The following is a 16,322-nucleotide window of genomic DNA, read 5'->3' on the forward strand; positions in this document are numbered from 1 at the left end:
CCCTCCAATATAGGAACACATCTTGCATCTCAGCACCTTAAAGACAGCTGTTATCCATTTCCTGAGAGTTTCAGTTGCAGCTTCTGGTCTTCTGCTGAAAGAGTTTATTCCATTATTTATGATTCAACCTATTAAATGTCAATGGGAAGATTCCCTGGAAAGGTGTGTTACTGTGGTCACCAGCAACTTTTCGAATCCCAGGAAGAGTCTGCTTTCTGGAGTAAGAAGGGATTTAAAATCAGCAGGAACCACACATGCTTTAGCAGAGATGTGTGAAGGGCACAAAGAACCTGCTATTATTTTCAAACCATCCCTGGAAATGCTAGGAAGAATTCTAGAGCTTTCTTTCGAAATGATAACTTATGGACAGTTTGAAGCAAAGCCATGGATATTAAAAGGTTTGATTCTTCTGCCATAGATAGAACAGTGACTTTCTATTCTCCTGCTATCTACGCCCACCTCCCCAAAATGCATTTTTTATGAGAAAGTCAAACTGGCCTTGTCTCGCAGGCAAACACTCCTCACAGAACAAATGAGCCTTTTTTGTTAAATTACAGAAACAGTGAAAGATTTATGATTCGGTTGGACAAAATCCTTTTGTTTTAAATAGTTGCCATTTTTCCATGAAGAAATCAGACACCTTGTTGGTGTTTTCTTATAGTAAACATAAGGTCACTGAAAGGAAACAGGCCGGATGAAAGATCACCACGGTATTAAATTACTTCCATCTGCAAACACTGTAAATCCCGCAGACATAAAAAGAAAAGTTACGGTTAGAGCTCTGAAGTGTCATGTTTTTGGACTTGAAAAAAGTCCTCTGCGGAGGACTTTATTCTAGTGCCAAGATTAAGAAACTTGAAGTTGTGACGCAGTGCCTGGACCAGGGCAGAGGCCTTCTACAGCTAAAACCTCCTTCACCCTCTCAGTTTCTCTCAGTTCCCTTTGTCTGCTCACTTCCTACACCATCTCACTTTGAACTTCACATTGAAAGAAATTATATGCTTTAGAGTGGAAGTCCCATAGAATTATCTCTCGACAGAACCCATCGAAAGCCTGCGATTATTCCCTGCAGTTTCTCTTTCAGCTGATTAGAAGCCGTTTATGCTTACGATGGAAATCAAAATGGTATCTCCTAAAAACAAAACCACTTACATTTGTAATCAATTAACGTTATCCACAGTAGCAATTTTTTCCAATCGACTTGGTAGTCTTTAAGTAGGGTTTAGATTTTTTTCATCCAAGATTATTAGCTGTTAATTGCTATGACTATTCCTGCTAAGCATCTGTATTCCCATTCTAGCTTGACGAAATGTATTTTTCTGTGAGTCTCACCATCAAAGGCAAGATACTTGTTTCCCAGTCTCCGCTAAGATGGTATGTGCACATAAGACATGGTCTATAGTCTATATTTAAATATGAAACAACTATTTCAAAGTAATGGGCTATTTGGAACTCATTTTCCTCATAATGATGATGTTGAGGGGAAAAACTACAAGGATACCAGGAGGCAGAAATGGCATCTGAAGAAGTTTTTATGTATGACCTGGTTTGTCGTTCTATCCCCATTATTTAATACTTTACAGTTAAAAACTCTGCCTCAGTTTCTTCATCTGTCAAACAGGGATTGTAATAGATATTATCCCATAATGCTGTTTTAAGTATTGCATTAATTAATGTGTCTGGCACATAGAGAGGTATTCACAGGCATTAGCCTCCCATGAGTGTGTACATAGACTGAACCACATTTCCCACCCTCCTTCTTGATGAATCTTTCCAATAGGATTTTCTTAAGTTAATCATGTAAGATAATTTTTTTTCTTAAGTTTTTTCTTTGTACTAGCCAAAATAATTTCTCTTGAATACAATCAAAAGTCCTGACTTAAGCAAAACTATCTCTAAGCTACATTTTCAACAAGAAAACACTCTCACACTAGAGACACATTTTAAATTCAGAAGTGCGATGTTTGTGAGAAAATCATTTCCCTGTATGGTGCTCTATTTGTATGATGCTATCAAATAAAATTCTGTGTTTAACTTCGACAATAACTGTCTTGGCAACATTGCCATATTTATCTTTTCATAGGATATAATTAAAGGGTGACCCAGAGTCTTGAAGTAACTGCTAGAATTTCTGAAGTTATGGTGTTAAAGTAAAATGATTTTTTTTACAGTTTTGCAGAAAATAGGAGAAGAGATATCATTTGCCTATTTCTTATTACCTAGGAGTCCTCAGATTTGCCTTAAGGAAAAAAAAAAGTGAGTTACAAGTTCATAAGGCCGATGTGAATCTCCAACTCCTGAAAATACAAGGCAAAGGTGAAATGTATGTTCGACTCTTGTCCACACAGCCTGAAAACATTATGGAGAGATTGTCAGGAGGAAAACACTGAGAGGCGACCATGTCATGACTGTCAAGAATCTGGCTCCATGCTTAAGAATTCCAGAAGGTTGTCTGGGAAATAGTAACATCCTAAGCTTGCTTTGATTCTTTCTTTGATAAGATCTCTTCTCAGAGTTTCTGAAGGGAAAGAAAGAGATAAAAGATGATATTGACAAAATGTTCTAGCTGCTTCAAAGGAAGTCTGTGTGGTTTGCCTGCCCTATATAGCTCTTCCTAAAAAAGAAAGACAGCTGTTTGCTGAAGGAGGGCCTCAACTGCTGTGGCGAGTAGCTTCAGGCCACTAATTACAGTCTCAGAGGCATCCGAGAAGGCAGATTCTTGAACATCTATCTCATATCCTTCGGTACCTTTAATTCCTTCCAAATATGAACTGATTCTCATGACCTAAGATTAACCTAGAAGAATCAGATATCCCTCCATCCTTCTATGTGGTCATTATTATCACTTTAATTGATGGAGAGTTGAATGTAAGGCTCTTGGTGAACCCTCAGTGAATTCCCACCCACACAGAGTACCAAGGAAATGTCACACTTATTTTGGAGACTAGTTAACTTGGGAAACTGTCTTCCATTCACAACGGCATGTTGGCACTATAGCCACATGATGAGGCTGGAAAATACCAGACTGGGATGCTAGCTACCTACTCTTGTTCGTGAGCAGGTACTAATACCCTATGTGATCTTGGAGTCCTGTGCCCTTATTGTCATCAAGTTCCTTATTTAAGAAATGAGTTGGCTGGGATCATCTCCAAGGTAGTCTACAAGTTTCAATTATATAACTTTTAATTTCAAACATAACTTTTTTCCTAGTTAAGACCACCTGACTATAAAAAATGTCACATCCAAGTAGACTACAGAAGTTAGAATAAAATAACCATACTTGTAGTTACAATCACTCACTTCGTAGCATAGATGTATATATTGACCGATGTTCTAATAAATATTTCACATGAAATGTTCTAATAAGTTTTAGTTATTAAATATCCATAAATATTATATGATACAATTATAACAGGTAGTAGGTATGGAACTCTTATAAGGTTCCAAAAACTAAACTTAAATACTTTGGGTATATTCATTCATTCCATCCTCAAATTGAACTGAAAGATTAAATTCTGTCACTTTATAAATTAGAAAGTTGAGGGAAAACCATTTAAGTAAGACTTAACAAAGAACCAAAGTAGTGGGGCTTTATATTATATACTCTGAATCATTTCCCTATAGCCTTTTAAAGTTAAAAGTCTATTTTGAGGGTGGATAATCCAAACATCTGTTTTGTAGGATTATAATGAAATAGTCCCAAGTATAATTAGTTCAAATTCTAATTATGTGATTTATTGCCTCTTTTATTTGGGAAAACCATTTAATCCTTTCAATATTCAGTTATTTCATCTGTAAAAGGATAAGAGTATACAGAATCAGCAAATGGATTCAAATAGATAAAAATGTAAAATTATCTACCTTAATCAAGAAAGTAATCTATGTGTTTAGCAAATTTTGATGAAGTACCTACTCTGTGCCAAGAACTAATATGTAGTGTAAACAAAAAAGTGCATGCTACCATGAAACTGACACAATTTTAGGGAGAGTGTTTTCTACAAGTCTACAAAATAACAACATAATTATAGATTGTTATCAGTGAATACATGATTTCTTTATTTCTATGTAAAAAATGCAACAGTAATTAGAGGAATTCTGGAAAGTTCCAGCAGACATGGTTGTTGGCTCCATGACACGAGAGCCTGAAGATGGACCTGCAGGGCTGGAGAATGTTCTTTCAAGATGGCTCCTTTACCTACATAGACAGGACCAGAACTGAATGGCTGGGGCTCAGACAGACTCAGCTGGGATGCAAACATATGGCATCTTCAACATTTCAAGATTTATGCAGAGTTAAAATAAGATGATGTGATACTGAGTGACTACAGGAACAATTTAGAGGGTGTTCAAGTCTTTTTTTCAGGAATTAATGTGGTTGGAACCTGAAGATGAGAAATAATGCAGTCAAGCAAATATGATGGAGGAAAATTCCAGGCAGAAATAGTGGAAAAGTCCAGAGGAAGGAATAGGAAGCAAAGTAGAATGAGATGAGGCAAGGAGATCCACAGGGACCAGGGTAAGTGTGGATTTCCAAGCCTGGTTAGGGATTTTATTATAGATTCATTGGAAGGTCATTGGAAAATTTAAAGTAGGAGAGTAACAACAATCTTAAAGGGGAAACAATATGAAAGAAAAAACACAATAAAAGAAACAACAGGGAAGTGCAATCTTCTCTTTTTAAAAAAAATTTTCCCGACTTCATCCTTTACAATTAATCTTTCATATCTTCAAGTGAGTACTAAACACTGTCTCATTCTCCTGTTCTCACAATAGACTTTCCAAGTCTTTTTCTTTCTCTACTGATATGTGTATAACACCTGTGTAGGGTTAACATACATCTAAAATAGGAACAAGTAATCGGGGATGCTAAACTCTCAGAATGACATGATTTAACTCAAACTCTGAAACAAAACATTTAAGTCATGTATCATTCATTCAGGGAACCAGTAACTCAGCAATTTTTCCAGTGATCACCAGGTATCAATAAATAAAAACTGCAAAAAAATGTGCATGTAATGCACTTCTGTTTGCATGGCATTCTTTTTTTTTTCCTCTTTTTTTTTAGGAACTGTTATTGAAACATAAAGGAAGAAAAACACTGATTGCATCAAACCTGCAAGACTGTTCAGCAAGTTTTATGCCTGACAAAATATACATAAACAAATAAAAGTGGAATTTATTTCAACTGTTTTTTTCTTGACCCAAGACACTCTGGTTCGAGTCATAGAAAATTGCATTTGGTTATTCTACCAAGTGTTCTTCAAGCAAACTGAAAATGGAAGTCTTCCTGATGGGCTTTTTGTGCAGTGTGTCCACTGTAAACAGTCCTCAGGAACTGGATTCCTTCCAAATGAAAGGAATTCCAAACCTCTATACATTCCTTAGCTTCCAAAGCAGAACCAAAAGCCTACACAATAGTTCAGATGAAAGACACACACATACACACACACACACACACACACACACACACACACTTAAATGGCAGAGAGAGGAGTGGTAAGAAATGGCTTAGCAATTATTTATTTTGGTTTGTTATCTCTTATCCTGCTCCTACTATAGAATTTTATAGGTAAATATACTTGTCCAGATGTAACAGTCAATTATTTTAAGGGAAAAAATGGCCAAAATAAATATTTAAAAACTAGAATTATAAGTAACTGGTTCTTCATAATCTATTGCTGGTTTTCTAACAAAAGAGATCCTCTCATTATCTGTCCAAACAATGAGGTAAAAGTCTCAAAACCAAGATAATTGGAAGTCAATTGTTTCTTTACTTTTTAATCAGATATTCAAGTCTTTGAAGCTATGTTGTTTATGCTATTTGACCAAAAATATGGAATTAGAACTCATGCCAGTTTCATTCTTCTTAAAACTGATGCTTTTCAAACTCATAGGCACCAATCCTCACCCTAAGTCTTTCTATGCACAGTCATAATAGCAAGATTCTCTCTCTCAATCTCTCTCTCTCTCTCTCTCTCTCTCTCTCTCTCTCTCTCTCTCTCTCTCTCTCTCTCTCCACACTACATACTGGTTTAGAACACAGTGTGTACAGTCAAAAGATATGGGTTTTAATTTTCTACCACTTGTTAGCTCTGTGACCTTGAACACAATTGCCTAACTTCTATGTCTCTGTATTGTGATGAAAATGATACTCATGGTATAAAGTTATTATAAGAATGAATTTAATTAGTATATGTAAAGTATTTAGGTGTGCCTGAAACATCATTTATATTTAATTAATCCAGTATTCTTTTTTTTTTAAAGAGAGAGTGGGAGAGGAGAGAGAGAGAGAGAATTTTTAATATTTATTTATTTTTTTTAGTTCTCCGCGGACACAACATCTTTGCTGGTATGTGGTGCTGAGGATCGAACCCGGGCCGCACGCATGCCAGGCGAGCGCGCTACCGCTTGAGCCACATCCCCATCCCCAAATCCAGTATTCTTAAGGACTCACTTGTGTTTATATTTTTCTTTATTTCATTTTGTTTGTTATTTCTGGACTCTCATTTTCCCTTCTGGTATCCATGTCTAGTTTGTTGTTTGCAAAACTAGTGATATAACCTCTCATCATCAAGAATGTATCTTTAATCATGGCCCTTGCTTAAAAATCATTGATAGCTTCATGTGGAAGGTCAAGTCTTTTCTGAAAATGAGAGGAAATAAGCAGCAAAGGGAGGCTGAATTTCTATCATAAAGCTACAGGCTTTCCAGAAGAGCAGGAACTCTGGAATGTAATCAGTGGTCCATTGCCGTAGAGGTATCTCACAAGTTCTCAAAAACATTTTCCAAATAGTCTGATTAATCAGTTCAGTACTTGAGTCATAGCAATGGGAGGTATGAAAATATAAAAGACAATTTGCTGGACTCTTACAAAATTTTAGATAACTATGTACATTTGAATGACAGAAGAGAGAATGATACAGCAAATATTTAAAAATTTCCATTCCTCATTATTTATACAAAATAATTAAAAGCATCATTCTTTACAGAAACAGGCATCTTCCTTCTCATATCAGCACAATTCACAATAGCCAAGTTAAGGAACCAGCCTAGGTGTCCATCAACAGAAGAACAGGTAATGAAAATATGGTGTATATATACACAATGGAGCTTTAGTCAGCCATAAAGAAGAATGACATTTGCAGAAAACTACATGAAACTGGAGAGCACTATCTTAAGCAAAAGCAGCTAGATTCAAAGATAAGAGTGCATTTTCTTCCATATGTGGAAACTAGTGAGGAAAAAAAAGTGGCGAGGGGAGTAAAGAGGATCTCGTGAAAATAGAATGGAGACCACTAGGGAGAGGAAGGGAGAAAGAGAGAAGAGGGGAAAGCAAAAGGAGGTACTGGGGAGTGAAATTGATCCAATTGCATTATGCTAAAGTACAAATATACTACAATGAAATCTACTGGTCTGTATAATTAATATGCACCCATAAAAATTAATGATATTATGTTATAGCTTGTGCATCCCTAAGGTAATACTGGAAGCAGGGAAGAGACAAGAAAAAAATGGCCCTATAGCAGTAGAAACAAGGAAAAAAAAGAGAAAAATATCTGAAAAATGAAAAGATTTTTATAGCCCAATAAGAGTATAGAGAAACAGGAAAGACCCTCTAGATAAACAGGCAAGGCAGGTTAGGATATGAGAGAGTTCGATCTTGGAAATATAAATGATGGTCAGATTATGATGGCTCATGGGCCAGAGACCAGGTACTTCCCAGTCATATGTCTAATATATCAGACAATGTCTTAGACCAAGCCCAGGCTTCCTTAGCTGCATGACATGACGATGAAAACCATTTTTGAGAATCTAGGCCAGACTGATCATTAAGAAGACTATTATTCTGACTTTACTCAGCAGCCAGTGATATCTGGCCCTTTCTATTTCAAACCAGATCTATCAGTCACACTTGGCAGTCACAGAAATATGAGATGGTACATTTCAGTGTTTTCCACACTGATGCTGACCAGAATAACAGCAAATCAGTGAATAAAATCTGCATTTTTTGGAGTCCAGTAATTTAATTAGTTTTTAGTCACAGATTGAGGAGTATGGCACAAAGTTTGAGGAAAATCTCCACCAAGATTTGTGCTGGTTATCAAAGACACAGTGACTGAGGATGCAGTCCTGCATATTTGGATGGTATAAAGTCAGATTCCCAATGATCTCAATTAGTCTTTCTGTTACCACAATTTATATGCCTAGTTTAAATTGAACATCATTAGGTCATCAACAAAATCTATTTGTGCTTCTTTGATCTACAGTCAGAGGTTTATTTTTGTTTTGTTTTGTTTTTCCTATTCCAACTAAAGAATGGGCCAAGAGGTGAGTTGCTAGAGGTTGTATGTTTTGCATATATTTCATTTATTTTTACATCTCTACTCCTAAACACAGCATGAGTAGCCCTAAGTTAATCAATGCAGTTTTGATGAGTGAGTTAATGAATGAATTGAAAATTATTGAAAAGATGGAATGAATGACTAAATGAACAAATGAGTGAACAAATCGGTTTGTCAGAGAACTTTTTCTGAAATAAAAAATTAAATGAGTTAATGAATCCTGCATTATTTACATAATTATATTCCTTGTAGATACTATGACACTGAAAAGGAACTCTATATAGTTTGTTCAATTGAGTCAGGTGCAGTAAACAGGCTACTTTTGGAAGTAGCTGTGAGCTTCTGTATCTTTTTCTGCATCATTGAAGAAAGCTTTCTGTAGAACTTAGCTTTAAATGGATCCTTGAAGAATGCTATCCAAAACTAGCGCAGCATGAGAAGTCCAGCATGCTATTTCTTTCACTTCCCTAGGTTACTCCCCTATGAAAAATATTTTGATTTAGCTGGTTCATTTCACGTGATGGCAGCATGAATTATCACTTTATAGCGGACATCAGCAAAAAAGGATAGGAATTCACCATTAAAACAGAGAGAAACTGAAACTATTTTGGCCTCCCTCTGCTTTTCTGGAAGATAAATGATTATGATGTCAGTGCAATTTGAAAGAATATTAAATCAGAGGCTGAAAATACCTAGCAGCTCCAACTCCTTCATATCAAAAGCCCTGTAGTCTCATGAACTCTGAAATCTAGGATGATCCTTTCATTCCCATTCTCATAAAACAAATGGCTAGTTTTATAATATGCTAAGAAGAAAAATCCTACTTTCTTTATGATGGTTTTACACCTCTGATTGGCCTATAATTTGGTCTTCTTCCAGATGTTTTCCAAATCTACCTCTGATCAATAAAACACACTGTCAGGAAACAATCACCAAAGAAAAAAAAATAAACACATACTTTAAAAACAATAACTCTGCTTTCTTAAAGTTTTGAAAGCTATTTTTATATTACTCTCAGAAATTGTACCAGCATCTTCAGGTGATGACAATTGGTGTACAGAAGAGTTAGATCCATCTTGCCTCCAATTCTTACAGAAGAAGAGGAGGTAAGAATTGAAATTTATTGCATGTCTTTTGGTGCCAATATCTGTAAGACTTACCTATAAGAGGACACATAATGACTCCCAAAGATAGTCACATCCTCATACTTAGAACCTGAAAATACTTTGTAGTTGTGATTAAGTTAATGATCTGGAATTGGATACATTATCCTGATGAACCCTATGAAATCACAAGATTGGAGTAATTTACCTATGAGCCAAATTATGGACAACAGTCTTCAGTAGCTGGAAGAGGCAAGAAATTAATCCTTTTCTGGACCCTCCAGCAGGGACCATATCTACTAACCCCTTGACTTTATCCCTGTAATACTCATTGTCTGACCTCACAAAATAAAAGATACTAAACTTCTGTTAATTTACACCATCAAATTTGTGATGATGTGTTGTAGCAGCAGTAAGAAACTAATACACATCTTTGCATTATCTCATAAAGACTTTCTAACAATGTGAACAAGTAACATCTCTGTTTTATTGTGACACCCAAGATATGGAGAGCATCACTAAAGTTTATACTCTGAATTTGTACTGAAGCTAGGTCCTAAATCCATATTTGTCAGAGCAAAACAGCCCATGAATTTTCCACAGGAATATGTAATCAATAATTTGTTCCAGATTTTCTGTTCCCCACCAACATCAACCAGATGGATTGCTCATGAGCATGAGTTTTCTGGAGGTTTATAGAGGTTCACTTGGCACTGCAGGCTATCAATTGCATAAATGAACACTGTACAGTGTGTGTATTGCCTAGAGATCTTGTTTTATTTTATATTTTTCTTTCACTCAACTACAAATTTAGGGATTATCCGCTTTGTAAGAAGGTAGCAAATAAAGGAGAAGAAAGTGAAAGTCAAGACAGACCTCAGTGTCTAAATCCTGGCCCAGAACCTAGTTTCCAGTGGTGTTAGAGTCTGGTGGAATGAGTGTAGGGCTTTATTTCTCCTTTATAACTTCAGCAGGAAGTTACTACAACACACAGCAAGTCCTGCCAAACAAAGCTGGCTTTGGGGATGTTCCTGGAAATGATTGAAGTGGATCTCTTCTCCCTGAGCTACCAGGGAGCTGCACCTAACATCTTTAAGGGCAGCTTGGCCCTCTTCCAGAAGAGATGCTATCTGATTTACTGCAGTGCCTACTGAGAGGCCTGCACAGCCCGGCTTCCCACCTGACCAGTGGGGAACAGCTGCAGGAAAGTGCCCCCCCCCAGCAGCCTCATTCCAGAGGGAGGGGGGAGGCCAGCCCAACATCTGTCTTCCTTATCAGTTACTGATGTGCACGAATGTGCATGTTTTGGGGTTGCTGTTTGTCAAAGAAGCTTTCAAGCATGTTAAGTCATTCTTGTCCTATGACATGTTAAGATCCTTCTGCAACTCATTTAGGAATCTGTAAAAATTAAAATAATTCCTTCTCATGGAGCTCAACTACATAATGTTAAAGCATATACACAGATTATGAATGAGTTCCCCCCAAAGTATTTCCACTATTTTCATAATAAAAAAAGAAATCTCTGGGGAAAAGAGAGGGTTGAAACATGAGACTGTACAAGAGCCACCTCACACTGGTCAGATAGCTTTGGGGTTTGGTAAAGGTGAGATTGGGGTGCTAATAAAGCAGCGGTGATTAGAGCTTTTTTTTTTTTTTTTTTTTTTTTTTTTTTTTTTTTTTTTAAAAAATAAGCTCTAATCACCGTTTTGTCTCTTCCATCAGCTTTCCTGCTCCCATCTCCCCCATCAAATGTTTCTGGACTGAGAATGAGAAAAGAAGCCTTCAGTAGCTTGTATAACTTACACTCCTTTGGTCTAAACTTGAGTGGCTTAACGCAACCCTAAAAATGAAGTTTTTCTAATTGCAATAAGGGAAAGAAAAGTTATCATATAAACCTATTTCCAGCTGATCACAGAACCATCAATTGTATTTCTTTTCTAAAGTCAATAAAAGAATAATTTTGACACATCTTGCAAAAAATCCTTATGCTTGCTAATTTATGTTCAATTGCTTGATTCTATTTTGCTTACAACTGATGTACATTCTTAGGAACCTATTAGTCAATCTTTTCTTGCAAATAAGAATAATATGGTAGTCAGTTTCTGTAGTCAATTTTTTTCTTGCATTCATCTTTTATTTTTTTTTCTTCAGGGCTCTTCCAATTTCAAATAGCAGAAATCAAATTCTGATTGAATAATCAATGATAAAATACAATAATAAATGAGTACTATGGAAGTAAAAAGGCCAAAATAAGTTTTTGTAAGCTCTGCTAAAACCCAGGGTTTATGTGAATTCAACTTGAGATCACTTTGTTCCTCTTCCTCTTCCTCCTCTTTTCTATCCTCCTCCTTCCTCTTCTCTCTTCCTTGAGGTTTTTTTTTTTTTCTATCTCTTGGTCTTGTTTTCCTTATGTTGTTTCTATTCTCAGAGAAGCTATCTCTAAAATTTTCAAGATGCACACCAACACCACCAGGGCTATATCCAAAACGATCAGTAATAGAAAATAATGAAGAATATGATTCCATCAGCTCCAACAAATGCCTGTGGCATGATAGTTCTCTTTATTTGTAAGAGTTTTGCTTTAGAAAGTTGCCATGAACACTAAATTTAGAAATATAGAATTACTGCATCTAGGTAAAATACAATAAAAGGTTAGGCTTCTGTGAGCCTCTTGTGTGTATATTCATGCTTATACAGTATATATAATACATACATACATGTATCTACAGTTTATTAATTAACATTAAATTCAAAGTCAACAGCACTATATTTCCGATTTGAGTAAAACTTTTATTATTCATTTTCTCCATAAGACATGTGAGAGCCTCTGGCTCTTTGGAACCCTAGCTTTCACTTCAGTATTATACTTGGGGTAATTTTTTAAATAAATTAATTAATTTCTATATTTACTTTTAGTAATGCAGATTGAGCGCAAAGGCACTTTATCACTGAGCCACATGCCTCATTCATATATATATATATATATATATATATATATATATATATATACACACATATATATGTTTGTTTGTTTGTTTGTTTGTTTGTTTATTTATTTAGAGTCATGTTCTTTCTAAGTTCCCAAGAGTCTCACTAAGTTGCCTAGACTGGCTCTGAATGTGCAACACTCCCGCCTCCGCCTCTAAAGTCACTGAGTTTATAGACATTTGCCAATACACCCACCTGCTTGGAGTCATTTAAGTGGCATCATCACACATGTGAACATACACACACACCACCATCACCACCACCAAAACCTGAAAACCTTGAACACTAAGTGAACATCAAAAGAACACGTGCTTATAGTATGAGAGCTCAAACAAAAAGAATAATCTCAACTTGTACAACCACAGCTAGGAATGTCAGCAGGTGACTCAAATCATTAGTCACTCTGCATATCTGAGATTTATGAAGAAAACATTGCATGAACTTAGTCTGAAGATAGAAACAAATTGTAAAGGAATTTATATTCAGTATTCATTCACAAATACTGAAGCCATGAACAATGAGGATGAACTGTATTTGCCAAAATCTGAGTCACCTGCTCATTCCTGGACAAAAAGAGATTGATGCCAATTCCTCTTGACTAATATGGGCTATTAAGGTAATTCAGGATGGTCCCCTAAGGAAAATAGATGCAATTCACAGAGAAAAGGGAGATTGAAAGATAAGCAGGAAAAGATTTATTAGTTGTACATAACACCCCTCTCAGTTCACTCCTTCTCAAGCAAGAGACAACTGCTTTAAGACTTACTTTAAAACAAACTTTTGGCATGTAATTTTTAGCATTTTAAACTAATAGCATAGTTTTCCTCATGTATAACTGATCATATAGCTATTCGAAGACTCATGCAGGAAATGTGTACCCTAGGTGGTATACACTAATTTTTATAAAGTCTCCCCAAGTATACTATCCAGTATTGTATGCTATGTCAAAGTTTACCTCGTATTTTCTTTAAAGGATCAAATTTAACTTTTAAGTACCATGTTCTCATTTCCCTTATCAGGGCTAAAAATTAGTGAAAAAGCTAAGAAATTAATTTCCTGAAAGATTGTTTTATCCTTGTAGAAGGACTAATTCGCCTTCACTTCTTAAAAGATAGGGAGATAATACTTATTTTGCCTTATTGTGTATGAAGTCCTAGACTTGCTGCTTTTTCAGATGGTGTATTTTGTCATCAAAATACACCTTCCTTCTTCTGAGAAAGGAAACTGGGCTCATTTTTTTAAGTAGTTCCATATGTTTATGTAAAAATTTAGCAAGCACTGATTATCTTCTGTGAGCTCAGCCTGAACTTGCTGTTGGAATCACAGTCCTTCTAACAAGAGAGGTAAATAGTAGGTTGCATAAAGCATTGACTCTGGAAGTCACTCATTCCTAAAGGTGTCTTGATGTTAGCCCTGGACACATTCATGGTGACAAAGACCCTGTCTCTACAAAGTGTACAGTCAAGTTGGAAATATTTCAGCTGAGCGTGAGAAAAGCTATTACATTCTGGAATACAGTTCATCTAATGGCATATGAGTGGCAGTAGAGAGAAGAGTAGACAAAAAGTAACATTTTAGTGACATCCAGTTTGAGTAAATGTGTCTAAGGTGACCAAGAGATTTGTAAGTCATTATGGAAATTTGTTAATACATGTTTGCTTTGTCCTTTGAGCACTGGTATTATTATATTTCTTTTCAACTCGTGTAAAATGTGAGTAGGTGATATGTCTGAGATGAAGGCTTTAGGAGCCAGCATGTTTGGGGCCTATGCTCCCATGTATTAAGATCAGGCTTCCGGTAAGAATGCAAGCATCTCAAATTCTGTTCACCAGAATAATGACAGCCTGTGATGTTAATTGCATCTTGGGCAAGAGGGTTTGGGGGCTAGATAAATACTACAACCACTGTGTCAGAAAGCTTTAATACAATATCCCCTAGTACTCTCAGTATGCTAATAAAACATGTGCACTTATATAAGGATGATTAAATACACAGCTTAAATAGGTTCTTACCCACATATTACTAAATTCAATAGATATTTTCTGGCACTCACATTATTTGACTCTTCAAGAATATTTGGTACTATTGATCTCCTTTCCTGAGAGATTTTGGTGCTTTGATTTATCTAAGTATGTATTAACTAATCCAATAAATATTTATTGACCACATCATAGTTGCTGGGCATTAGGGAGTCACTGAAGATGAAACACTGGGCACCAGCAAGTGCAATGCACTGTTTCAGAGCTTAAGTCACCGCTAGGTGGACTTTAGATCAGCAAAAGGAAGCTGAAGCTGAAGATAATCTTGGAAGGAAGTATATTATAAATAAGAAGGCTGATCTATCCACAGGGATGAAAGAAAAGTAGTTGCTTGAGTTAAACTTGATGGGTAAGAAGGAGTTACTGACACCACAGATGTGGGAGTGATGGGGCATTGGAACAAGAATTTCAAAGGACTTGTGGATTGTGGATGAAGAACAGTAGAAAAGAAAATGCTAGTAAATCTAGAGTGCCTCAAGTATAGAAAAAAAATAACCTAGTGTTACCCTTAAACCCTGAAGACCTGATGTAGGTGTTCATATTAACCTGGAATCTGTTGAACCTTTAAAGGAGTTCTGGCTGGAGAGAGAATAGGGGAAGGGAGTGCCCCTACTGGACCTCTAACAGGGTTGATCATTATGCACATATATATATGATTATTTGATTTATGTACTATTCAATCATTATGTGAATGGGGACACATTGAATTGGTTCACCATTGTGTTCCTGGAGCCCAGCAGCATGTGAAGAGTCCATAGCATTTCATAAGCCTTATTGATTGATTGAAAGAATGAAAAACGTGATGCTTTGCAACTTACGTCCCCTTCTAGAGATTTTCCACAAAAAGGAGCATCCTAATTCCATGCTTGTCAAACTTTCATGTGAACAGGAATTATCTGAGGATCTTAGAATTCAGCAACTCTAAGGTTCTTCAAATCTAAAAACTCCAGGTGAGTCTAATGCTGGTGGCCTTGGGATACACTTAGATTAGCATTGAAGTTCTAATAATTGGTTTCCCATAAAAAATAACCTAGGAACTTTTCCCCCTCTACTATCCGGGCTCCATCACTAATGACTCAGAATCAATTGATAGGAAATAGGATGCAAGCCTGAGATGTCTAAAATAGCTCCCCTTGCAAGTCTAATGCACAGTCCAGCATAAAATTCACTTCTCCATAAATGTCCACTGCCGGACTGCTTCAAGTTAAATCCAACCACCTCGCCCTCTCCCATCACTCCTTGTCCCTTGCCAACCCCTACTTACTTTGCTCATTAGCCTAGTTCCTGCACAGATGGTGCTTGTGGGCATGCTGATGACTTTCGTCACCATCAGGCTGCTCATTGCCAGAGGTGCTGCAGATAAATCACCTGTGCAGGTGTAATGGGGAAAGGAGAATTGATGCTCAGAGGCAAGTCTCCTTTTGTGATAAATTCTATCATATTCAAAATCTCCATGGCTGACTTGTAAGGAAGCATACTTTGTCATGTTAATATGATACAGAACTAATGACACCTACATATATTTACCTTTACTTCTTTTTCTTTTCTTCTTGTTTTAAACTATCCAGATGTTCAGAAGCTCAGCATTTAATATGCCATGTTTGACCTTATAGACCTCCGCCATCTGCTACACAGGGTGTTTCAGCTAGCTAATGTGAAGAGGCATTTGATAACAAATTAACTGGTTGTGGAGTATTTTGATGATCCCAATTCAAAGTAAAAATTTCAATGCTAATAATTAGCTAAATGAGCATGTTTATAAATCTCCCCCAAATTTTCTCATGGCATAAATTTCTTATACCTGTGTCAGGACAGCTCTACTGTTCAATATAGCCTGTCTTCCTCAAATC

The sequence above is a fragment of the Ictidomys tridecemlineatus genome, chromosome 9, assembly GCF_052094955.1.
Source record: "Ictidomys tridecemlineatus isolate mIctTri1 chromosome 9, mIctTri1.hap1, whole genome shotgun sequence".
Lineage (NCBI taxonomy): Eukaryota > Metazoa > Chordata > Mammalia > Rodentia > Sciuridae > Ictidomys > Ictidomys tridecemlineatus.